General features: G+C 38.9%; 1 pseudogene; it reads left to right on the top strand.

Annotated features, from left to right (window-relative positions):
- The first annotated feature begins 970 nt into the window (after window positions 1–970).
- LOC127439776 (DNA polymerase epsilon catalytic subunit A-like) lies at window positions 971–23,306 on the top strand (annotated as a pseudogene).
- Window positions 23,307–26,889: the final 3,583 nt, after the last annotated feature.

The raw sequence follows: 26,889 nt of genomic DNA, 5'->3' as shown, positions 1-26,889 counted from the left end.
TACTAATAAATTACAAATAATAGAAAAGTGAAATAATAAAAATTAAAAAGTAAATAAATGAGACGAAATAACCGTGGAGTTGCATTTTCATTGGTTGAAATCTTGAGGGGCGGGAATAATGCCGGAAGAGGACTGGAGCTCGCGGTACCAACACATAACGTTCTTTGATGTTGAGGAGGCCTATGACATGATGTGGAAGGAAAGGTTATTAATTAAACTGGATAAAATAGGAATAAAGGGGAGATCATACAACTGGATTATGAGTTTTTTAATGGGTAGGCCAATTAAAAAAATATATATTGGTGGGGAGGTAACCATCCCAATAATCAAAACAAGCAAATCTACAGCCTTGCCCCAAGGTAGTGTTTCAAGTCCCAATCTTTTTAATATAATAATAATGTAAGGCCAGAGATAGGTAGCTCATTATATGCAGATGATGGAGCATTGTGGAAGAGGAAGACATTTTAAAAATGTGGAGAAAAGAATGCAGGAGGCAATAGATGAAGTTGGAAATTGGGCACATTGTTGGGGATTTAGAATCTCTGTGACTAAAACTCAGGTAATATGCTTTTCAAGAAAGAAAAAAAATCCTAAAATTAAATACAAACTTTATGATCACTTATTAGAGCAAGTATCAGTGGTTAGGTTTTTGGGAGTATGGATGGACTCGAAATTGACATTTGGCACACACATTCAGAAAATAGTTGACAAACGTAAGAAGGGAATTAATATTCTAAGGTGTTTGGCAGGGACAGACTGGGGTGCAAGTCGTCACTCCCTAAGGAGGGTATATAGTGCACAGATTAGATCTACAATTGATTACGGAAATATTGTATATAGCTCAGCATCAACATTATGGAAGAAAAAGGTTGATGTAATTTGCTGCAGTGCATTTAGATCATCACCAGTAGTATCATTACAAGTGGAAATGGGAGAAATGCCTTTAGAGTTTCGACGATTACAACTAAAAATGGTTTATTGGACAACAGAAAAAGGACATGCAAATATTCACCCTGTAAAGAAAGTACTGGAGTACTGCTGGGAGTATGAGTACTCTCTGTTGGAAAGCTTTGGATGGACTGCAGGTGAAGAGGCTCAGCGTAGGGGAATTCTTGGTGTTGATGTTAGTCCAACAGTGGCTGTACCAGTTTTACCACCTTGGCTATTTCCAATGCCTTCAGTCGATCTCCGGCTGCTGGACTGTATTAATAACAAACAAAGGTGTTTTTCAAAGCAGCAGGTAGTGAAGCAATATTTAGACCAGAAGTATTTCCATTGTTTACAAATGTACACAGATGGTTCAAAAGACCCTGATTCTGGGCCTACAGCTGCTGCAGTGGTCATTCCCCAATTCAAATATAAGATAAAAAAAAATCTATCAGTTTACACATCAGAAATGATAGCAATTCAGCTGGCTCTTCAGTGGGTGGAGGAAATTCATCCATTAAAGGTACACTCAGTAATTCTAATCCAATACACTTTTTGTCAAATTCTGCAAATATCTCATCACAGTCTACTAGCTGTCCGTTCTGTGGGTGGGCTGAAAAAAAATCTAAGTATTTGTACACAGCCCTGGCTCTGTAAATGGGACAAAAACAAAGTGGAACAGACCGATCCACACAACACTACTCCAGCCAATCAGCAACAGGGGGTGGTTCTTGCGCATGCACAGGATGGTTCACTTGCATTGAATGGACTAACAGAGCTGAGACATTACATTTGTGTTCAGCAGAAGAAAGAAAGTTACACATCTGGGATGGCATGAGGGTGAGTAAATAATGAGAACATTTTCATTTTTGGGTGAACTATCCCTAAGTGACATACAGTACACTTACCGGTATTACAGAGACAAGATCAATGGCACAATAGTGAGTGATAGCTCTTGAATCAGCTCTTTTGTGTTCGAACTGGCATCTTTTAAGTTACCTACCATCCAAGACATTTTTAAAAATATTTTTTATCCCCTTTTCTCCCAGTTTGGAATGCCTAATTCCCACTATTTAGTAGGTCCTTGTGGTGGCACGGTTACTCACCTCAATCCGGGTGACGGAGGACAAGTCTCAGTTGCCTCCGCTTCTGAGACCGTCAATCTGCGCATCTTATCACGTGGCTTGTTGTGCATGACACCACAGAGACTCCGCACGTGGAGGCTCATGCTACTCTCTCGATATTTAGTCAGTATTTAGATCCACGCACAACTTACCACACGCCCCATTGAGAGCGAAAACCACTAATCGCGACCACGAGGAGGTTACCCCATGTGACCCTACCCTCCCTTGCAACCGGGCCAATTTGGTTGCTTAGGAGACCTGGCTGGAGTCACTCAGCACACCCTGGATTCGAACTCACGACTCCAGGGGTGGTAGTCAGCATCAATACTCGCTGAGCTACCCAGGCCCCCTCCATCCAAGACATTTAACTACCAAGCCACACCACCTTGAATTTTTGTCTCCTTGCACTGGTTTTTCTTCTAAATGAAATGCCAAAGGTGTTTTTCGTCTTTTTCAATGTGTATTTTATCCTCCGTCACATTTATGCAAAAATAATGCAGCACTTCATTTGGTGTCACTGGAAGAAAACATTATTTAAAGCTCAAGTGTATAATTTTTGCATTACATCACCAAACGAAATTGCAAATTTTGTCACTGGGTGTTTTTCCTTGAACTTTACCAATGTGTTGTGTTCCAAAAGGAATATGGAGGAAGACATGATGTTGTCATTTTCACTCTTTGTGTACTTTTCTCCTCTTAGGTTGCTCATCCCTACAACCCTTACTTCTATGTGGCCACTAAAAAGGTGAGTTTACATCTCTTGTATTGAATAAAAAACTTTGAGGACACAATGCTGAATGGATTGAATGTTATCTTGTTATGTGTTGGGGACAGAACTGTGAGAGGGAGGTCATCTCCTTCCTGTCAAAGATGTTCTAAGGGAAAGTGGCAAAACTAGAAATTGTGCCCAAAGAAGACTTGGATCTGGTAAGGAAAGTTAATTTATCCTTACTTGTTTCTTTCTCTAACTAATTCATCTTACCCATTTATAACAAGTAAAATAAGCCGTAACATCTGTGTATTAGTACATGAATGGCCATGCATGATTATTTAGTGGACATTTCCATTTTTACTCAACAGCGTGAATGACTATGCTGTATTCTTTAAAGCCAAATCATCTTATGGGACTGAAGAGGAGCTACATCAAACTGTATTTTAACACGGTGAATGACCTTATTAAAGTGAAGAGGGAGATCTCACCTGCTGTCTGCAAGAACAGGGAGCGAGAGAAGTCCAGTGATGCCTACACCAGCATGTTATCCAAGTTTTCATTTGCTTTGTTGTTGTTGTAATTTTTCAGCTTTTTGCTACTTCATTAAAAGCACCCTGTAAATGTAGACGTCATGCTTATTTTAAAACGTTTATGTTGCGGTAACACAAAAGGTTCAAAACTTAACTTAAAGCAAGTAACTTGTAGAACTTGCCGCATTGCACAATTCAGAAATGTACCATTGTTATTTGATCAAATAGATTGCTCATGGTCTCCTGTGTGTTTCAGTGCTTTGGTTGGTGGTAGTGTAGTGACAGAGGATGAGGATGGCTCGTCAAAGAAGATGGCTGAACAACTTGACAACATCGTAGACGTGCGGGAATACGATGTGCCCTATTAGATGCACACCTTTATCACAAATAAAAGTAAAATGTTACTTGACTCTGGTGAATCACGATTGTGCAGATAATCTTCATTTATCAAGGATTCTGCATGAATTGTTTTAAATCATTGCATGACAGTATGTTTCCCTGTTTGACTAAGGATCCTGTAGTGTTGGCGTTTGATATCGAGACCACTAAACTCCCACTGAAGTTCCTTGATGCTGAAACGGACCAGATCATGATGATCTCATACACGATAGATGGTCAGTTGGGTCTAGAGTAAGTAACTTGCTCTGAGCTGTCAGATTGTATGCAACAATGCAATCATTACATAGCTGTTAACATCGCTGTGAAATACAGTATGTTACTGAAATATTTTTCTTTTTTTCCATGCAATAATGGAATTTGTTTTACATCTCGATTACATTTGTGTAACATGTTTCACAATGTACATTTTTGTGTCCTTTTTCAGGGCTTTCTCATCACAAACAGAGAAATTGTTTCTGAGGACATAGAGGATTTTGAGTTTACCCCAAAACCTGAGTATGAGGGTCCCTTCACTGTATTTAATGAACCTGATGAAGTGAGTTTCAACACAATAAGCACTGCATGATTTACTAAGCAGATACTTGGTGCCTCCACTCCAGTAAAAGGGGATTGGTCCAGAATTATGTGTTGTCAATTTTAAGACAAAGATAGGAAAAATGTAGCTATGTTTTTCATTGCTTGATCATGTTTTTCTTCAGGGATAAGTTGTTTTTTAAACCCAAAGAATGTAGTTCAACAGTAAATGTTGGCCTCAACTTGTACACCACTGCTCTCATCCAGAGATGGTTTGAACACCTCCATGAGACCAAACCTAACATCTTTGTCACTTATAACGGAAACTTTTTTGACTGGTATGGCATGGTTTGTGTTAGATAATCATAAATTACGTCCTACTGATGCCTGTTACTTCTCTACACTGTTTTCTTTTTTTGTCTGCTACAGTCTGCAGTTCCTGTGTTCTATTTACCTATGTTTCTACAAAACTTTTGTGTTTATAGTTTATACTGTATGTGTGTCCATGTCTTTAGGCCATTTGTGGAGGCCCGGGTGGCCCATCTCGGCTTGATTATGCACCAGGAGATTGGTTTCCAGAAGGACAATCAGGGGGAATATAAAGCCAGCCAGGCTATTCTCATGGACTGCCTCAGGTATTTATGACATAACCAGGGACTGTACACCCTTTAGAAGGGTAATAATGACTTTGTTAGTGATCATACCCTTTCTCCCCTCTCTTTTCACTCAGGTGGGTAAAGAGAGACAGTTACCTGCCTGTAAGAAGCCATAACTTGAAAGCTGCAGCAAAGGCCAAGCTAGGCTATAACCCTGTCGAGCTAGACCCAGAGGAGAAGTGCCGAATGGCTACTGAAGAACCACAGGTGCTCTTGCTGTGCTTAGCCACTGTCACACACATAAATCGTTTATACTGACAGCTATTCTTTAAACAAAATGAACATTTAATCAAAATACTCGCTGAAGTTTATGAATCTCCAGTTTTGACTTGGTTGCCTGGAAAACTATTAGACATTTGTAACAGGGGATTTGTAAGTGTCTGTGCTTAATTTAATATTTTTTCGCCTTCTGTGGTGTTTGTTTTTCAGACTCTGGCCACCTATTCAGTGTCTGATGCTGTGGCCACATACTACCTTTACATGAAATATGTTCATCCCTTCAATTTTGCTCTTTGCACCATTATCCCTATGGAACCCGATGAGGTCTGTATTCTCAATAAATCTATTTCTCATTATATTTATTAATGCACTGTGATGATGCAAAGCTGTCGATATAATGCAAGTTTTTAGCATCTTTGTTTTGCTTCATACTGTGTGTGTGTGTGTGGACACGCAATTTGTAAACAGGTTTTGCGAAAAGGCTCCGGTACCCTGTGTGAAGCCTTGCTGATGGTCCAGGCGTTCCACGCCAACATCGTCTTCCCAAACAAGCAGGAGCAGGTTTTTAATAAGCTCACAGATGATGGTCACGTCCTCGACTCTGAGACCTATGTGGGTGGCCACGTAGAAGCTTTGGAATCTGGAGTGTTCCGCAGTGATATTCCCTGCCGATTTATAATGGTAATTTTAGATTTTCTTTAACCAATCCAAATGGGATTTGTTTTTGAGTGTTTGTTTATAGTGCCATAATTATTTATAATGTATGTTGTTCTGGCAGAATCCAGCAGCATTTGATTTCCTGCTTCAGAGGGTGGAGTGAACTCTTCATCATGCCATCGAGGAAGAGGAGAAGATTCCACTCGAGCAGGTCACCAACTACAATGAGGTAAGTTGGAGCCATATGTTTAATGTTTGCATGCTGCCAATAATTACTAACTGTCCGAGCATCTACAGATATGACATGATGCCTTTTTTTCTGGATTATCATATTCACACATATATGTGTTTGATTTTCTGAGTAAACTTCAAATATGTCATGTATAATGTGACTTATCTGTGTCTCAGGTGTGTGATGAGAACAAGAGGAAGCTGATCTCTCTGAAGGAAGTGCCCAATAGAATCGAGTGTCCTCTTATTTACCATCTGGATGTGGGGGCTATGTATCCCAACATCATCCTTACCAACACATTACAGGTATGCCACAGTTCAGTTTTAGACTGGTACTTAAGGTAATAATTTCCTTCTTATGACAATGAAATGGCAAAGAACAAAGAATGATTGTTTTGCATCTTGGACTGGTTATGGATCAAGTTCTGCAAATCAGTGAAAATATATTTTACTTCACCCCCCCTTCAAGCCCTCTGCCATGGTTGATGAAGCTACTTGTGCTGCCTGTGATTTTAATAAGCCTTGTGTTTTTACATTAATATGTGACAGAATTGTGGACATATATTTGCAAATGGTATTCATATTTAACAAAGACCTTAATAGCTATCAGAGTAAGTGCTTTTAATATCTGAGCGGTGCATGCTCTTATCTTCTCCCTGATAGTGCCGGCCAGTAAGAGTCAGTTTCATCGCATTCAGCAGCAAGTAGAGTCAGAGAAGTTCCCTCCTCTCTTTCCTAATGGTCGACCTCGTGCTTTCCATGAACTTAAACGAGAGGAACAGGCTCGACATGAGAAGAAACGCTTGGGAGGTCAGCAGATTCTTGTTCTCCATACCCACCTGCAGGGCATTAGATTTTGTTAATGTTTTTTGATATTAACATTTTATTGATTTGAAAGAGGATTACACAAACAGAACATACACGCACGGAATCAAATTATAAAATTATATGTCCTTCCCCCTGAACACCCCCCCCCCCTACAAACATCCAGTGGTCTGAAACAAAATAAAAGTAGACACATACAAATACAAAAAAAAAAAAAAAAAAAGAAGACAAGAGGGAAACACTTAAGAATATATAAAAAAGGGGGGCCTGGGTAGCTCAGCGGGTATAGTCGCTGACTACCACCCCTGGAGTCGTGAGTTCGAATCCAGGGTGTGCTGAGTGACTCCAGCCAGGTCTCCTAAGCAACCAAAATGGCCCGGTTGCTAGGGAGGGTAGAGTCACATGGGGTAACCTACTCATGGTCGCGATTAGTGGTCTTGCCCTCAATGGGGCGTGTGGTAAGTTGTGCGTGGATCGCGGAGAATAGCATGAGCCTCCACGTGCTGTGAGTCTCCGCGGTGTCATGCACAATGAGCCATGTGATAAGATGCAGGATTGACTGTCTCAGAAGCGGAGGCAACTGAGACTTGTCCTCCACCACCATGAGGACCTAGTAAGTAGTGGGAATTGGGCATGCCAAATTGGGGAGAAAAGGGGATAAAATTAATAAAAATAATAATAAAAAAAAAAAAGAGAGAAAATATATATATATATAAAAAAAAAGAATTCAACAAATAAACTCAGCAAAAAAAGAAACGTCCCTTTTTCAGGACACTGTATTTTAAAGATAATTTTGTAAAAATCCAAATAACTTTACAGATCTTTATTGTAAAGGGTTTAAACAATGTTTTCCATGCTTGTTCAATGAACCATAAACAATTAATGAACATGCACCTGTGGAACGGTCATTAAGACACTAACAGCTTACAGATGGTAGGCAATAAATTGCAATGTCCGTACTGTGATATGCCTAAGACAGCGCTACAGGGAGACAGGAAGGACAGCTGATCTTCCTCGCAGTAGCAGACCACGTGTTACAACACCTGCACAGGATTGGTACATCTGAATGTCACACCTGCAGGACAGGTACAGGATGGCAACAACAACTGCCCGAGTTACACCAGGAACACACAATCCCTCCATCAGTGCTCAGACTGTCTGCAATATGCTGAGAGAGGCTGGACTGAGGGCTTCTAGGCCTGTTGTAAGGCTGGTCCTTACCAGACATCACCGGCAACAACGTCGCCTATGGGCACAAACCCACCTTTGCTGGACCTGACAGGACTGGCAAAAAGTGCTCTTCACTGACAAGTCGCGGTTTTGTCTCACCAGGGGTGATGGTCGGACTCGTGTTTATCGTCAAAGGAATGAGCGTTACACCGTGGCCTGTACTCTGGAGCGGGATCAATTTGGAGGTGGAGGGTCCGTCATGGTCTGGGGCGGTGTGTCACAGCATCATCAGACTGAGCTTGTTGTCATTGCAGGCAATCTCAACGCTGTGCGTTACAGGGAAGACATCCTCCTCCCTCATGTGGTACCCTTCCTGCAGGCTCATCCTGACATGACCCTCCAGCATGACAATGCCACCAGCCATACTGCTCGTTCTGTGCGTGATTTCCTGCAAGACAGGAATGTCAGTGTTCTGTCATGGCCAGCGAAGAGCCCAGATCTCAATTCCATTGAGCACATCTGGGACCTGCAGGATCGGAGGGTGAGGGCTAGGGCCATTCCCCCCAGAAATGTCCGGGAACTTGCAAGTGCCTTGGTGGAAGAGTGGGGTAACATCTCACAGCAAGAACTGGCAAATCTGGTGCAGTCCATGAGGAGGAGATGCACTGCAGTATTTAATGCAGCTGGTGGCCACACCAGATACTGACTGTTACTTTTGATTTTAACCACCCCTTTGTTCAGGGACACATTATTCCATTTCTGTTAGTCACATGTCTGTGAAACTTGTTCAGTTTTTGTCTTAGTTGTTGAATCTTTTTATGTTCATACAAATATTTACACATGTTAAGTTTGCTGAAAATAAAAGCAGTTGAAATTGAGAGGACGTTTCTTTTTTTGCTGATTTCAGCAAATTATCTGTTTCCCGATCATCACGCTATATCAATAACCGCCCCATCACCCAACACACAAAGTCTGGGACAGAACAGAATTTGAGTGCCCAGGACCTCGCAAACAAAATTCTAGACTCACAACCAAAACTCCTGAATCCTAGCACAAGATCAGAAAGCATGGGTTATATCTCCATCCTCCAACTGGCATCGCCAGCTGTTGTGTGTTTCTTTTAGACCAAGTCTAAATAATCTGGAGGGAGTCCAGTAGAAATGGTGTAATATCTAGGTTTTGTCTGACTATTGTCATAGAACGGCCTGATTTGAGCTCTTTTTGGGTCTTAGTCACTTCGGTAAGACAGCATCTATTAATAATGTAAATGTAATCGATAAAATGGCTGTTCAGTCTGGGTCTTGAGAACATGTTGCAGAGAATGCCCACTGCTGAGTAATTTTCTGTGTCATTTGTTTTTCTAGACTACTGTAGAAGAGCCTATAAGAAGGTTCATCTGACCAGACTGGAGGAGAGAGTCACAACTATTTGCCAGAGGGAAAATTATTTTTATGTTGACACAGTTCGAGCTTTCAGAGACCGTCGATATGAGTTCAAAGGACTTCACAATATGTGAATGTGGGCAATCATACAGTTATGTTATTGTGGTCAGTAGTTCTGACATCAGTACTGTGACCATTTCTGAATTATCCATGCCTCTTAGTTTTGATAAATGGTCTAAGTGAACAGGTGAAGGGACTTTTTTGTGTGTCTCATAAATCTTTCCTATAATGTGTCCAGGTGTGGAAGAAGAAGCTGTCTTCAGCACAGGACTGCGGGGACGCAGTGGAGGTGAAGCGCTGTAAGAACATGGAGATTCTCTGAGTCTCTGCAGCTGGCACACAAGTGCATCCTCAACTCCTTCTATGGATATGTCATGAGGAAAGGGTACTAAAATGTCAGATCTTACAGAAATCACTTTATAACTTAGCAAAAATACTGTCTTTAGTACTACAAAGTACTAGTGCTTGCAAGGTACCCACTGTATTAAAATCACACATTTCTTTGTCTTAATCTTCTGCAGCTTTATATTTAGCTTCTTTTTTGTCTTCATCCACTCCATTTATATACTTCACCTTGTGCTCTTCATGTTTAATATGACTTATTGTGAAAGTCAGTCAACCAAATTGGCCTGGTTGCTAGGGAGGTTAGAGTCACATGGGGTAACCTCCTCATGATCACTATAATGTGGTTCATTCTCGGTGGGGCGCATGGTGAGTTGAGCGTGGTTGATATGAGCTGTCTCTGTGGCAATGCGCTCAACAAGCCACGTGATAAGATGCGCAGGTTGACGGCCTCAAATTCGGAGGCAACTGGGATTCGTCCTCCGCCACCCGGGCTGAGGCGAATCACTACGCAGCCACAAGGACTTAAAAGCACATTGGGAATTGGGCATTCCAAATTGGGAGAAAAAGTTTCCAAAAAAAAAAAAGTTTTAAGATTATACATTTTAAAAAGAGGAATCTCAATGAGCCATTGTATTTTTGATTGTTTCTGTGTATAGGAAGGCTTCACCAATCATCAGTATCAGGAGCTTGTGGATCCTGCATCAGAGACCAGAGATGAGAACAGCATCTTCTTTGAGGTTGATGGGCCATACCTGGCTATGATCTTACCTGCCTCCAAAGAAGAGGGAAAAAAGCTAAAGAAGAGGTGAGAGATGCTGGTCAACATAAAATGTACACTCAAGTTCATTGCATTATTACAATTTCCTGAACAACACCTTTTTATTATGACTAAAAGGTTTCTAATGTGTGTGGACCAGTAAGAAGAGAGACTGTTTTAATATGAAGAAAAATATTTGTGGTGTAAGGGTGGTATCACATAGTGGTTAAAGATCTGGGCAGCTAACTAAAAGGTTGCAGGTCTTTCCTCAGGTATGCTGTGTTTAATGAGGATGGATCACTGGCTGAGCTGAAGGGTTTTGAGGTGAAGAGAAGAGGAGAACTCCTGCTCATTAAGATCTTCCAGTCATCTGTGTTCGAGGCCTTTCTGAAAGGCATGACTCTTGAAGAGGTTTACGCCTCTGTGGCTTAAGTGGCAGACTAAGGTAACACCAAATGAGAAGTCACAAAATCTTATACAGTTGTAAAGAGGAATTATTGATTATGTATGATAATGGGATTTTATTTGCTTGTCAGACTATGCTTTTTTTTTTTTTATCAGAGATATAATAAGAAACAGTTTTATGAAAACATTAACAATTGTCTTGTGGGAAAACACTGAGAAAGAGTTATTATTCTTGTCCTTTGTCTCCAAGGCTGCAAATATGCCAGATGCAGAATTGTTTGAGCTGATTTTGGAAACTCGGTCTGTTGCATAAACTGGAAGATTACGGAGAACAGAAATCCACCTCCATCAGCACTGCCAAGCATCTCGCTGAGTTCCTTGGAGATCAGATGGTGAAGGACGCAGGCCTCAGCTGTCGATACGTCATCTCGCGTAAGCCGGAGGGCTCACCCGTCACTGAGAGGTGAATGGACTGTAAACAGCATATTTTTTCCCATCATATGCCTGGGTGCAGACAATGACCAATGTTAGTGTATGTTTTTCATTACACTTAAACCTGACTTGACTTGACTTTTCTCAAAAGTGCTTATTCTGTTAGAGCTGTCGTGCAGTGGGCTGTGCACATTCTCAAATGTAAAAAACTGTTGGCTCATGGGGATCCAGTTTAGAGTCTAATTTAGGGGATGTCCTGATCTCATTCTCCTACTTTCAACCCTGCTTTCCTGTCTACACTCTTCTTACTTAGAAATAAATCAAATATATGAGTAAATATATTCTATTCGTTCTCACACAGGGTGATCCCTCTCACCATTTTTCAGGCAGAGGAAAGTGTTAAAAAGCATTTATTTCGCAAATGGCTGAAGATGCCCAGCCTCCACAATCTTGACATCAGATCTGTGAGTTCAGTTATGCTGTCTACTTGAGTTTAACATGCATCAACTTTGCATATAATAATAACCAATACCCAATGCAATGTTGCATTATTATTTATGTTTATATTGTTTTTTTTATTATTATTATTTCTATTGTTCATCTCTGATTCATCCCATTCCCATGTTAGATTCTGGACTGGGGTTACTACATTGAGCATTTGGGCAGTGCCATACAGAAGATCATCACTATTCCTGCAGCTCTACAGCAGGTAAATACAGATTCATTGGAACCTCTGTCAGTCTTCTCAGCCAGCTTTATATTTGCTTTATTAGATTTTACCTTGTTTTCAGTTCTTCACTTTCAATTTCTGTTCAGGTGAAAAATCTAGTGCCCAGAGTGCGTCATCCAGACTGGTTGCATAAGAAGCTTCTGTAAACGTATGACATCTACAAACAGAAGAAGATCAGTGAACTCTTTACCAGTGAGGGAAAGAGACAGGAACTAATTCACACATTAATTGTCTATCTGCCTGCTTTGATATGCGCACCTGTGACGAGGAGGATGGCGGGGCCGGGCCGGGAAGACACACTGAATCAGGCTAAGCAGCTGGAAGGGGGATAAAGACGAGCCGGCAGGTCTTCCCCGCCTTTCTGGAGCCTTGGGAGAGACGAGGGGAGGGAAAGGTGAGAGGGAAAGAGCGAGGCGGAGCGACAGAGAGAGGAGAGGGAGAAAAACTTGTTCGCCGGCTCCCAGACACGCTGTCGCCCGGTACTCAACCGCTCAACCCTCTGGCGGACGCCAGCTCGCTTCTCCCCCAGCAGACGGCAGCGAGTTCTCCGGCCCCTGGCGGACGGAACCGCTCCTCCCCTTCTTTGCCGGCTGGCAGCGACCCTTCTGGCTCTCGGCAGCTCGGAAGCGGCGAGGAAGCGGTGGGTTGTGGCACCACTGTAACAGTATAAGGATGGGCAAGGAGGAGGCGGGAACCGGCTGACAATCAACATAAAGTTTAATGAAAAACTCAACATAAAACCAACATAAACCAACAAAGACACACATGCAATGCGGCCGGTGCGTCTCTCTCTCTCGAACTGGCATCTCCGGCAGCCCCTTATCTCGCTCTCCCGCTAATCAGCTGATTCAGCGCCAGCCGTGCTCCATCACAGCCCGGCCACACCCTCCTCTTCATCACAGCACCCCTTACAAAAAAGTACTGTGGCAGTACCATAGTACAGTGATGGTATCATATGGTAACGCCATGGTACTTTGATATGTATGCCATGGTGCTGAATGATTACCATTTTTATGTACCATTATATTTACATGGTACTGCAAGGTTCTTTTCTTTCTAAAGAATACCATGGTTCTTATTTGTTAAGGACTTGCAATCTTCTATCTCTCAGGTGGCCCAACAAACTGTAGCAACAGGTGAGATTCCTGATATGGGGGACTTTGGTGCTCCACAGTGCCCTCTGCAGCCCACCATTCTCATCAGCACTAAGAGGAAGAGGACATCTCAGGGAGAGGACAGCCAAGCTGAGTCACAAGAGCAGGAGCTCGCTCAGTCTTGGAGAGAAATACTAGGACCACCGCCACCTATTGGTGCCTCTCTGGTAATGTAGACAGAATGCACATGCTAGTCACCATTGAATCTAAAAAGAGGTGTGTTGGGGCATTGTTCGGATGTGGCAAATTACTTTTTACCTGTGTTGGTGTGTGTAGGAAGAACTTCTTGTCTGGTTGCGCTACCACAAGGGCAAATGGAAGCTGCAACTTCGGCAGAGGAAGGAACGCAGAAAGTGGCGACGTTTTATTGACGGAGAGTCTCAGCCAACTGGGGGTGGTGTAATAACTGATGGACCAATTACTGGACTAGGCAGCTTCCTGCGTCAAACTGCCCGTAGTATTCTCGACATGCCATGGCAGATTGTCCAGGTAAGACAGACCAGCGACTCAGAACTTTAGTGTAGGGCTGTCATTATCGATTATTTTGGTAATGAGTAATTGAACAGTCATTCTGACTATTAATCGAGTAATTGGAAAAATTATTTCATTACTCAGATTGCATGAAGTTGTCGAGGTAAAGTCATGTTTGGCTAAAATGTGTTCATTAGCCTAAAATTTAATACACTCTACAATTGAATAACAACAATAAAACAATTGTGCAATCAATATCTAAAGCCAACAGACACCCAAAACAGATCTATAAAATAAAAATGTATATAATTCAAGCTGACAGAGATTAGCAACTTCAGATGTGCCCACCTTTTTTTTTTTTTTTTTTTAAATGCAAGATCTACTTTTTTCTTTAACTAGTTCAACAAGATCTAGACATTTCAGTTGAGAACTCAAATATGAGAAAATAGGCCATGGGAATAAAATATTTTATCTTTTCAGAAACAATGTCTGCTTACCAATCTTGTTTTTTGAGGATGAGTTCAATTCATGGTTAAACATTTTAAAAAGAGATTAAAAAGCCATTATATTTGTTTGTTGTTGTTTTTTTAACTATAACTTACTGTACATGCAACACAGAATACAGTATTAACAGTAATCATGTCATTGAGAGATGCATGTTTCCACTCATTTCTCCTTCAGGTAAGCAAGTTTTATATTGTGTCTACGGGGCGCAAGATGCACAGCTGTGTAGCTTTAACGGCTCACGTTGATCTTTGACTGACAGCATACAGAGCTGCGGCTTTATTCAGTAAATAACGTTCTCTGGATTCCCACATTGAGTTTTATCTGTGATAATGGCCATAAACTATGAAATATCAAGTTTGCGAACAATTACAATTACTTAATCATCATGAAATCTAATTTACATGAGGAGGTAGATCGCATTTACATTTATATGATAATTAATGCACATAAAACAGAACACAAATTATAATCTGCAGAAAATAACCTTATCAGATCGTATGGATTCAATCAGATTTACTGAGCAGAAAGTGTTTGTGCATCCGTCAATTCGTGTGTAACTTTTTGCATGTCCAACAGACGTCTATGTCATTATTTTATATTGCTTGATAAAAGGCTATATTGCAAACGATTGTGTAGATAAATAGGTTTAGAGTGCATTCCAAAGTGTTTCGCGCGGAAACGAATGTCTCACCTTCTCTCGCGCATCTGGACGTGCAGCACTGCAAATCGCATGCAGATGAGCTTATCGTGTGTGTCCAGCTGGTCTGTGGAAACTGGATGTCATCGTTTTGAGTTCTGTTGCATTTCTGAAGTGATGGTACGGTTTGTCAGGTCCTGCATTGTTTTTCAAATCTAAAGTGAAACACTGTCACACAGCTGACACCTCTTGTCGTTATGTGTTTGGACCCTCGTCCGGAATTTTTTGAATCGAGTAATCAAATTGAATCAAGTAATCAAGACAGCCCTACTTTAGTGTGAACACAGATTTGCCATGAACATTCCCAATCAGTCATTTCTGGACTGTGAAACATGACTACAGTTTTTGGCACTATGAAAATGCATGCTCTTTGTCTTTAACCACTCCCTCTAGATTGCAGAGACCAATCACCCAGGCCTTTATAAGCTGTGGGCTGTGATTGGCAATGACCTGCATTGCATGTAAATCAACATCCCACGAGTCTTCTATGTCAATCAAAGAGTTCCCAAGCAAGAAGAGGGAGCTACCAGCAAAAAGGTGTGATTCTTAAAGAATTCAAATAATTTTATAATTATGTAAAGTTATAACCTCCATGTTGTGCCATGTCTTACCGAGTAGGAACATGCAGTATTTCCCAATGTTTTTTCTTAACTACAGGCTGGGTACTTTGAATCTGACATGTAGGAGTGGGTAAAAATATTGATTTTCCAATGCATCGCGATCTTCATTTGAATGATCTCTATATCGATTCTTAAATTCCAAGATCTGTCTTTTACTCTATGCGCAACCGTCTTCTACAATGAGAGGAAGACACTCGTATTTGCAACCAAATTTCACTCTAACCAAGATGTATATATTGGGCGACTGGCTGTTAAATGGTTAGATTTCACTCACCAGTGATTGTGTAGAATAGTGGTGGAGTATTCAGCAGCAAAATCCTTTCACTGCGTTTTGAGAGTAAAAGTTGTTCCGTGTAATGTGGTTCCAAAGACGAGGTCCACGCGACTCATTTGTCATTGAATACTGTCTCTTTTAATACCCTTTCCATTCTATTCAGTCAGTTGTTGATCAAAAACAATAGTTATGGATGAGATTAAGTCATTTGAGTCTCTCTCGTTAACGTGCTGATTTACAGACGTTCTTTACAGAAATGCTGGTTTTCTTAAAGAGACAGTACCGGTTTTTAGCACGTGTTCAGCAAATCAATGTAAATACCTGTAACTAGTAAAAAAAAAACTATGCAATTAAACAATAAACATGTAACAGTAAATAATATATTCAATATAATATCATATTTATTGAATGAATACATGGATTTGTTAATTTTTAAAAAGATAAAATGTGTCTAAAATAATGAAAAAATAATAACATTTATAAAATTAATATTTTCGTAATGTTCCTAGTTAGAAGGTCCCCTGTACAATTAACAGCTTTAGCTGGGAGATCATTTCTTTCATATGAAAGCAAAAGGGACATTATAACTGAAATATACCTACATGAATTGATATTGAATCTGAATGGAATCAAAACTTTGTGAATTCGAATCGGGAAACCTGTATCAATACCCAGCCATTCTGACATGTACATTTAGGCCCTGTTTACACCTGGTATTAACATCTGTTTCAGCTGATCCAGTCACAAGTGGACAGCGGGGACAAATTGCCTTTATGCCTGCTATTGACATGCATTTCAAATTCAACTCCTTACCACTTGTGATCAGTAAACTTTGAGGGGAGAGTCACTGATTTCATAATTACAGCCATCACTTTGTCACCATAAGCACGTTGTTGCTCCAAAATACTTGAATTTTAATCTTATCACATGATATTTTGAGCTGAATGCACTGTTATATACTGCTATTGTTATATTTAGAAAGCATCTTATTTTAATGCATTTATCTTGATTACTAGAGAAGGTTATTAGTATCCAGATCATTTAACTGACTTTGTGTCGTGCTCTCACATGACCTGTAGGTTCCTCTGCTGTTCCGGGCCCTGGTCCAGCTGGACTGCGTGTGTGTGTTTAATAAACAGTTGGTCAGAGACCTGGCCGGCAGAGAGACCGATACATTTGACCTGGAGCACCTGGAGATGTGATCGCTGGCCAAGTTCAGCTAACTTGAGCCAGGTCAGATAAAAATAAAATTTTTGTACAGTAGTCCCAGTATTATGTGTTATTTTTATGTATAAATGCACTCAATGCTTAAACATTTTGTTCAGGTGTGTCAGTATGTTTTATGGGTATGCTTCAATGTATTCAAGATAAATAGTTTTCATGTGTTACAGGCAGTGTAAGGCATATCTACCTGTACCATCACTGTCAAGGCCATAAAGTTCTGTTTGGTCTCTTCATACCATCACAAGGCAAAGCCAGTGTCTTTGTCCTTGACACGGTAAGGTCCATTTTTCAGCTTGAAACATTTCAATCCCAGCTGATCTAACCTGTCATTATATTTCAGCAACAACTGCATGAATCACATGTGGTCAGTCACATAACTATATTCCAAGATGGTGTCCAGTGTTGTGCATAGCCTACCTGTTGCTATTTTAATGGCCCATTTAAGCATTTATCCAATGTGTCAAACTGTATACAATTGTTAAGCGTTTCTTAAAATGCTTAACTTTCAAAGTGAAACATTTAAGATACGAGATTGATTGATTTGTTTTATATTATTCAATTAATTGGCACACACCAGATTTCTTAAGAAGTAAACATTTTCAACAAATAGGGCTATTTGCAGAACTGGAATTTCCAAAGAGCTTTAAAACACCATTCTGTTTGACTCTGTGCATCACTCCTGCAGGTTCGCAGTAATCAAATGCCAAACCTGACCACGTTGTATGGAGCAGAGCGCACATCACTACTAGAGAAGACAACAGAAGAGCTTCTACCACCTGAGAAACATCTGTTTGAAGTGCGTGCTAAAAACGACATCAAAGCCATCTACTGTGCATTGCAATGCATACTCCCCAATTACAAAGTACAGTCTCAATATGTCTCAGTCTCATTTAAAGCACAACAAACCCAAAAGCACAGTGAATTTAAGCAGATGGGCAGCAGTGCAACAGTAATGTCTCAAGTTCTTTACAGGAGGAGCGTCGCGGTCCAACCCTGATTGCTGTTCAGTCTAACTGGGAGCTGCGGCTTCTTGCGGCCAGCATGATGATACTGGAGGAGTTCCCGGTGGTGCCTGTGCATGTTATTGACGAGATAAGCTACAACGTACTGGACTGGCAACGGCACGGGGCTCGCCGCATGATCAAACACTACCTTAAGACATGCCAGTGTATTGCATACTTTGGCAACTCAAAAACAAACACAATGTTAAGCTTCATTTAACGAAACAAATAGCTTTCAACTGTGTTTGATATAATGGCAAGTGATTTTCTAGTACCAAATTAGCAATTTAGCATGATTACTCAAGGATAAGGTGTTGGAGTGATGGCTGCTGGAAATGGGGCCTGTCTAGATTTGATCAAAAATGACTTTTTTCAAATAGTGATGGTGCTATTTTTTACATCAGTAATGTCCTGACTGTGATCAGTTGAATGCCACATTGGTGAATTAAAGTACCAATTTCCTTCTGAAACGGCAAAATCTGAACATTATTCCAAACTTCTGGCCACCACAATAACAAAATATATATTAAGGTGAGGATAAAAATATGGATTAATATTATCAAAAAAAAGATTAGTTACAGCAAATTCCCAAAAGGTGTCAGTGATCATTTTATTTCCACCCTAGAGGCCGCTGTTATATTTTAGAACCAAGCCATTCTAACTGTAGCGCAAGCCACAGAGAAAGAAAGAGGAATAAAAAAAATCTATAGGCAACTGTCAGTATAGATTTTTGCAGATAACCGATAGTTCCAAAAAGCAATTATTGGCACCAGTTAATCACTAAAACCGATATATCGGTCGACCTCTAATTGATAATTAGTTTTTGAACCCTTTCAGGCTTGTGGCAGAGTTTAAGCATCTTGGATCCTCAGTGATCTATGGAAACTTCAACCGTCGCATCCTCTGTACCAAGAAACGACACATTGATGATGCCATCACATGCGTTAAGTACATCACTAACAGGTCAGTGCTCAAACCCACTGTGAGTTTTCAAACAAATTCTTTCTTCGACTCTAAGCCTAATTTTAAATTGAAGATCCTTATTCAGTGTTCTCTGAAATTTCATCTTCAGTGTTAGATTATTAGGATACATTTTTCTTTGGCTGTCTTTCCTTTGGTTGTAGCATCCATTCACGAGAGATCTTTCACTCTCTGTCCATCACTTTCTCACATTGTTGGGAGTTTTTGCTGTGGATGGATCCTGCTAATTATGGAGGAGTGAAGGGGAAATTGCCCTCCAGCCTTCTCTATGGAGAGGTAAAACATATAGTATGGGCTAAGAAAGATTGTTCCACTTGATAGGCTGGGAATTTCTAGAATGTCATTTATACATTCATTTATATATATTTATTTTAGCTGTTGAAATTAATGCATGTAATTTAATGAAATATGAAAAATAATTTAACCACCATTAACGCATTTATTCAATTTCTGGCTGCTACTATAACTCTTTGATTATCAGTGAGGGAGGAAGACCCTCTTTACGGGTAATTTATTAGTAAATCAAACCCAGACGAGATGTTTACAAATGCTCTCTTTGTATTGTCTAATTTTGATAATTTTTGAAGCTCAAGAACTAAAAAAAATAAACAAGAGCAAAACACCATCATATATAGAAATACAAACACCAGTGGAGGAATTTGCATAGGCCAGCAACATTTCTATGTTATATATCTCTAAATAGTTATAGACAGTATAGTTACTGCAGGTTTAAGTTCCATGTTTGTATTTCCTGTTAGGGCTGGGTATTGAAACAGATTTCCTGATTCACAAGTTTTCGATTTGATTTCAATATCGATTCATATGGATTTATTTCAGTTCTAATGTCCCTTTTGCTTTCATATGAAATAAATGATCTCCCAGCTAATGCTGTTAATTATACAGGGGACCTTTTAACTAGGTACAATTTTACTAATTATATTTTCTTACTTTTTCTTTATTTTGGTCACATTTTATCTTTTTAAAAATGAACAAATCAATATATTCAATCAATAAATAAGATATCATATTTCATATATTATTTTTGTTACATATTTATTGTTAAATTGCATAATTTTTACTATTTACAAGTATTTACATTGATTTGTTGAACATGTGCTAAAACCGGTACTGTCTCTAAAAAAAAAACACACACATTACACTGCACAACTTTTACTCTCAACACGCTGTGAAAGGATCTCGCTGCTGAACACTTCACAACTAAACTACACAATAACTGGTGAGTGAAATGTAATAATTTACAAGCCAGTTGCCAAATATATCCACTCATAGCGTGAAATTTGGTTGCAAATGCAAGTTATTTCCTCTAATTGTAGTGCCGGGTTGCGCATTGAGTGAAAGATCGATCTTGGGATATAAGAATCGATATCGGTTCAAATGAAGATCGCGATTAATTGGAAAAACAATATTTTTACTCACCCCTATTTCCCGTGTTTAATGCAGTTTTTAAAAAAAGGGAAAACATTAGCAAGTGATACAAGTAGAGCTCTAAATTGCATAAATCTGCATTATGAGCATCGTGTACAGAAATTATTAATTACACATCAGCCAACCTCAGGGAACTTTTTTTTTTTTAATGTATATAAATTTAATTATTGAATCCACTGAAACCCTATTTACAGTGTGTGTGTGTGTGTGTGTGTGTGTGTATATATATAAATTACTAGCTTTGATTACTTCAGTTCTTCATTTAAAGCAAGCATGGAAACATATCCTACTGCCAGTGTTACTGGTAAGGTAAGTTACTTAAAAAGTAAATAAAAGTAATCTGCTACAAATTACTTCTATAAAATTGTTATCAGATTTCCTTATTGATTACTTCATCAAAAAAAGAATCACATTATTAATTACTTTTAAGTTATTTTTTATTTTAATTTTTTTCTCTCAACAAATTCAAAATAAGTTTTGTTGCACACAAGTCATACACTCAGCACCACTCGCTTATAATTACTTACTAGTGGGTGAACGCCCTTCAGCTATCACAGAAACACAAATTGAACATACTGTAATTAATGTTTTAAATTCCACAAACATTCATATTTTATTTTATAAATGTGTAACCCTTAACTTAATTGAAAGGCAGTAACTATATTCTGATTACTTAAATTTAAAATATATGGCTCTATTTTCGTGAGTGTGGAAAGCGCAGTGCTACACACAATGACTATGCGCTACGTCTTATCTAAATTTCTTGAGAGCGCTAATTTAAGTGCAATTTTCGTGCCAGCGCAAAGCAAAAGTGGCCATGGGTGGGAGTGTTTGCACTATTTGTGGGTGTATGTGTGCAAACTGTGGGTGTGTTGTATGTTAATGAAGTGGCGCAGAGCACGATTTGCTATTTACAGTACCTGAGAAATTGGTCATTGCGCTAGGACATTTTAATACCACCTCTGTTTTCAGCGCAAAGTCCAAACTCAGTTCCTACATTTTCAGTTTGGAGATTCTACCAGCAAATGATGATAAAGTTCATGTCCAAACTCTGAAAATATAGCAGAACATGAAATTATGTCCTTGACGTGAATAGCCGTCTTTTCAAACAAAAATTTTAGATTTGTGTTAAACCATTTATTGGACATGGTTTAATTATTATTATTATTATTATTATGTTTATATTTACAATTGTATTTTATATTGGTATTTTCACGTTGGTGTCATAGAGTGATCTTTAAATCACTGCAAAACGTGCCGGTGAAAGAAGTTGGAGAGGATAAAATTTTGGATTTGATAAATGTTGTTTTGTTTTTTTACCATTTCGTTATTTTGATTTATATTTTAGTTTCTTTTGAAGTGCAATGTGAATTTAGAAATATTTTCAGTTTAATTTTTTGTTTCAATAAAATAATTTCGTTGTTCAAAATCGACCGGTTGAAGTGTAGTGCGTGCCGATACAATCACTATTAATACTAGCAATGAATTGTGTGTCAGTAGATGAAAATGATTAATAATACTTACATTCGGGCCTGGGTAGCTCAGCAAGTAAAGATGCTGACTACCACATCTGGAGTCGCAAGTTCGAATCAAGGGTGTGCTGAGTGACTCCAGTCATGCTTCCTAAGCAACCAATTGGCCGGTTGCTAGGGTGGGTAGAGTCACGTTGGGCTAACCTCCTCGTGGTCACCATAATGTGGTTTTTGCTCTCGGTGCAAGAATAGCGTAAGCCTCCACACGTGCTAGGTCTCCGCGGTAACGCACTCAACAAGCCACGTGATAAGATGCGTGGATTGACTGTCTTAGAGGCAACTGACATTTGTCCTAGGGAGTCACTATGCCACCACAAGGACTTAGAGCGCATTGGGAATTGGGCATTCCAAATTGGGGACAAAATGGGAGAAAATAACCCCCCCCCCCCCCCAAAAAAATAATACTTGCATTCCTTAGAATTTAACGGAGCGTACATCCAAATCCTGACGAGAATAACATTTTCTAAGCATATAAAAGGAGCGTGTCCCTATTCTTTATTCTTCTTATTCATTGCATACAGTCCATTTACACTACCAACTTCTTATGAATGTGCTCTTTGTTTATATCGCTAGTGCTTGACAGGAAATGAACTATACAATAGGTCACGATGCTGCAATAACCAGAGGAAAACCTCAGAATTAAATTGCACTTGATCTAGCCCATTAGCACGTTGCACATGTGATTTCACCAAACCCATTTGCGCCTAGACTTGGTGCATACTTGCACGAAAATACCATAACTTAATGGCCATGCCAATTGACTTTGCGCATATGAATTATGCCATAACGCTGCGCTTTACGATAGCGCTCTTAAAATAGGGCCAATAATGTGTTACACTAAATTTTTTACTTCAAAATTAATCAGATTACAGTAACTAATTAATTTGTAGTCAGATTACACCCAACACTGCCTATGGCACACCCAAAGGGCGCATGTCCTAGCGAACTCTGGCATACAGTATTCAGTAACTTGAATGGAAAACATTTATCTTGATCACATCATAGGAATGTTCGAAATGCAAAGGGGTGAAGGAAGCAAACATGCCACTGTATTGTAGCTGTTCTGGAGACTTCAACCTCAGCTTCACCACAAAGGTATTTGAGCTGCACTTAAAATTTCATACTTTTGTTTTAAAGCTAATAGACCACTGACTAAATGCTCTTGTTCAGTAATGTGGTGTCTTGTAACTTTGCTCATTTCCACTGGTTTGGTTTGTTTACAGAGTTTCTCTGAGCAGGTGGAAGTGTTCCGGAACATCGCTGCCCACTATAATATGAGCTTCCTGCTGGAGAGCATTGACTGGGTCCTCAGTATGAATTCATAGATCCTTTACATATCAGACAGTCAGATTGTGCCAAACTGTGTGTATATACTTTTTTGTATAAATCCGAATTCATCTTAAATTTGTGTACATTATTGATTGAATATGTGGCTATGTAGAAATGTTTTGATACTGGAGTATCACAGAGGTATTTTGTTTGTCAGAATGATTTTGAATGTGGTGATTTTTATATTTGTGCCAATAAATATTTCCGTGTATGAAAAAAAAAATCACTATTGCAAATGGTTTTCCTGCATTACTCCTAAAGTAACAGAATCGAAATGTTGATTTTGATCTTTATGGTTACTAATTGAATGACTGTGAGAAATTATATGTACACATGGGGGGATGAGAGCTTTTTCTCATTGGCATGCAAGCAATCTGTCCCTGTGATAATGGTCCATTTGGATATTGCCTCGTTTTGTCATTTACAACATTAATGCTGTAAATAATATGGCTTTTAGTTTTAGTAACCAAATATAGGGCTTTTTTCAGGGTACAATAACCACCAATGAGGCATTCATTTGATCAGTTTGACCTATAGCTGTCTCTACATATTAAGCTGGGATAGGAGAAAGAATTTTAACAGGAAATGTTACATACTTCAGCTTTAAGTGCTAAAAGCACTTTCCATAAAATAGAAAAAAAAAAAAAAGCTGTCACTCAATAGGGGCAAGCTGAGTTGAGTCCTAATCTTGGTTTGTACTGTAGTAAATTATACACTTATATTTCCCATAAAAATAAGAAAATATTTACTAATATTTAAACTATAACTTTGATAACAGTTTTGAAAGATTGAGCTTGACTAGTACAATCAACCAAGGACTAATAACAAAATTTCGAACAAAAAAAACAAGTGATTTTCAATTGTTCTGGAGTGAAAACTTTATTTTTAAATGCTGGTAACCAGTCATAACTGGTTAATTTTGTTCACAGTAAAAGTTTGGAAATACACCACGTCATGTTGCCTGAAAAAATTAAACATGTGCTTTGATCCTGAAGAAAACTGCTGCATCACACATTTCTTTGCCTAATTGCCTGTTGTGGATGAGGCATTCTCTTAATGAAGACCTTTTTTAACAACTATGTATATTTACTACATATACATGCATAGCTAATCCAGATACAAGAAAAACATTATAAGAGGTAAAAAAGTTGTTTTCACAGTTGTTTCCAAGTCTTCACTGCATTATTGTTAAACATGAAGCATTAATTCAGATGTGACGCTGCCGGGTTTTGACTCAGAAGCAGATCTGTAAATAGAATCATACTTAGCTGTTAATTAACAGCTTGTTATGATTTCTATGCTGATAAGTCTACCACACAGGAAAAAAAATAATTTTTGCTTATTTTGGTGAGGCAATTGGCTTATTTTGGGCTTGTTTTTCCAGACCAGGTTGCTCGTTTCTCTTGCGAGATCTGGCAACACTGCAACTGGTATTTCATCCACCCCTTAGCGTAGAAAGTTGTTTTTAAAAAGACCGTTATTAACCGTTCTTTTATTTTATTCCAACCGGTAACCTTTTGGAAAGGATGCTGCGGAACTTCTGAACCAGAACGAAAAAATACAGTTTTTGCTCCGAACGACCTGAAATGAAAAACATTTCGTTTTAATCCCTGCAGTCAACACTACAATTTGGGCTGAAATGGAGAAAATAAAAGGGAAAAAGAAGCTTGCATACCTTATTCAAGTTAAAAGTATTACACATCTTTATTAACAAAACCATTTTGGCCTATTAAAGATTTTTTTATTTTATTATTTTACTTTTATTCAATCGCTATTGAGCTCATACACTTAGTTTACGTGGACTTAAATCTCGATGTGTTTAGCAGAGACGTCTCGGCAGTTTGAAATTTGGTGAAATAAGATTATTTACTTGTATTCCCACCGTGCTGTAGAAAGGGTCCCAATGATGTTACTTCCTAGGTGTCACAATTTTATGGAATGTCCCGTATTTTTAATGCTTAATAAGGTAGCTTGCACCAAAATCTACTATACTGTATACATGGAAAGTGTCAAAAGTATATTCCAGTCATATAGTTGGTTAGTTAATAATCACTGAGTGATTACATGCATACCAATACTCTTGAGAACTACCAAAAATCATCTTATTCCAAAAATACATCAATGCAAGAAAATCGTGTTTACATGGGATTTGAAATCATCGGGTGATTCTCTGCTTTTGACGGCAAAACGTAAACAGTTGTGCATGAAACATTTGAACATAGAATAAGCCGGTAAGAACGCCGGTAAACGTGTTAACATGCAATGCGAAATTGGGATAATGGGCAAAAATCTACAAGTGTCATTAGGTTAGTGCTTAAACCGTTTATGACCTTACACCGATAAAGGAAAACCATTTAAAGCGTTAATATGACCACACATGTTGTCGGCTTGTTAAGCATAATGGTGTAAATTCATACATGTAAACATGCTCACTGTGTATATCATTTGCCAGTGAAGTCATAATATTGGAAGCATCCAGATGTTATTTTTGACAATAAAGAGCAGTTGTAAGGCATTTAGAGAACAGTTTGTTGGGCTGTGTTGATAAATGGCTACACAGACTACATCAGCATAGTGCATTGTCTGTTAATTTTCTGCAGTATCTGGTTTCAGTCTCTTTTCCTGTCTGGGGAGATTAGGTTTTATATGTACCGTCTATCGTTACTTTAAAGACTGATTCATAAACCTAAAAAGTGTGAGCAGCATAAATCGATAAGTTTCTACTCATCACACTTAGGGCTGAGCTGGGCTGACGCAGTCTCTCTTCCCCTAAATCTCATTACTGTAACCAATATCATAGGAGTTTTTATAAGGTTAGCACTGTGAGTGGTTCTTTGAAGTAGCCCTCTTCTCATCTTCTGTACTCAAGGGCTCCAGTTAATGTTTGATGTATGAAGGTTTTCCCAGACAAGAGATGATCACAGGGAAAAGGGCTGGTCTTTTAAATATTTTTCATTCATTCAATACAAGTTAAGCTCATTCGACGGCATTTGTGGCATAATGTTGATTACCTACTAATTTCGCCTTGTATTTCCTTTTCTTTAAAAAAAGCAAATATTGAGGTTACAGTGAAGCACTTACAATGGAAGTGTAAAAATTTTTAAATCGTTGTTTTTATGGTTGTCATGGCAACAAGGTTGTTAAATAAAAAAAATAACTTTACACAGAAAAGGTTAGTAAGTGATTTTATCACACTAAAATCATGTTTACATGCATATTATTTACATCTTGTGGCTATATTTAAGACACAGTGAGTATTTTAATGTTTACGGTTTGGCCCCTTTCACTTCCACTATAAGTGCTTCACTGTAACACATGCTGTCGATTGAGCTTAAATTGTATTGAACTCAGAATATTAATTTATAAACACTTGACTTTCATCACACTGTGATATGGAAAGCCCAATTTTCACTATCCAATTCCAGATGGATGCAATATAATTCAAAGATGCAATATAAATGCTTCAAGAACAAACCTGGAGCCTAGTTAAATTAAACAATAAACATGCGCATTGTTCATCAGTAATTAATCATTATTGAAGCTAAGCTTTACAGATAGGTTGTTTGGGATGTTGGAGGT

This window comes from Myxocyprinus asiaticus, chromosome 4, assembly GCF_019703515.2.
Source record: "Myxocyprinus asiaticus isolate MX2 ecotype Aquarium Trade chromosome 4, UBuf_Myxa_2, whole genome shotgun sequence".
Taxonomy (NCBI): domain Eukaryota; kingdom Metazoa; phylum Chordata; class Actinopteri; order Cypriniformes; family Catostomidae; genus Myxocyprinus; species Myxocyprinus asiaticus.
Note: the sequence above shows the minus strand (reverse complement) of the source record. Positions and strands in the feature narration are given on the sequence as shown.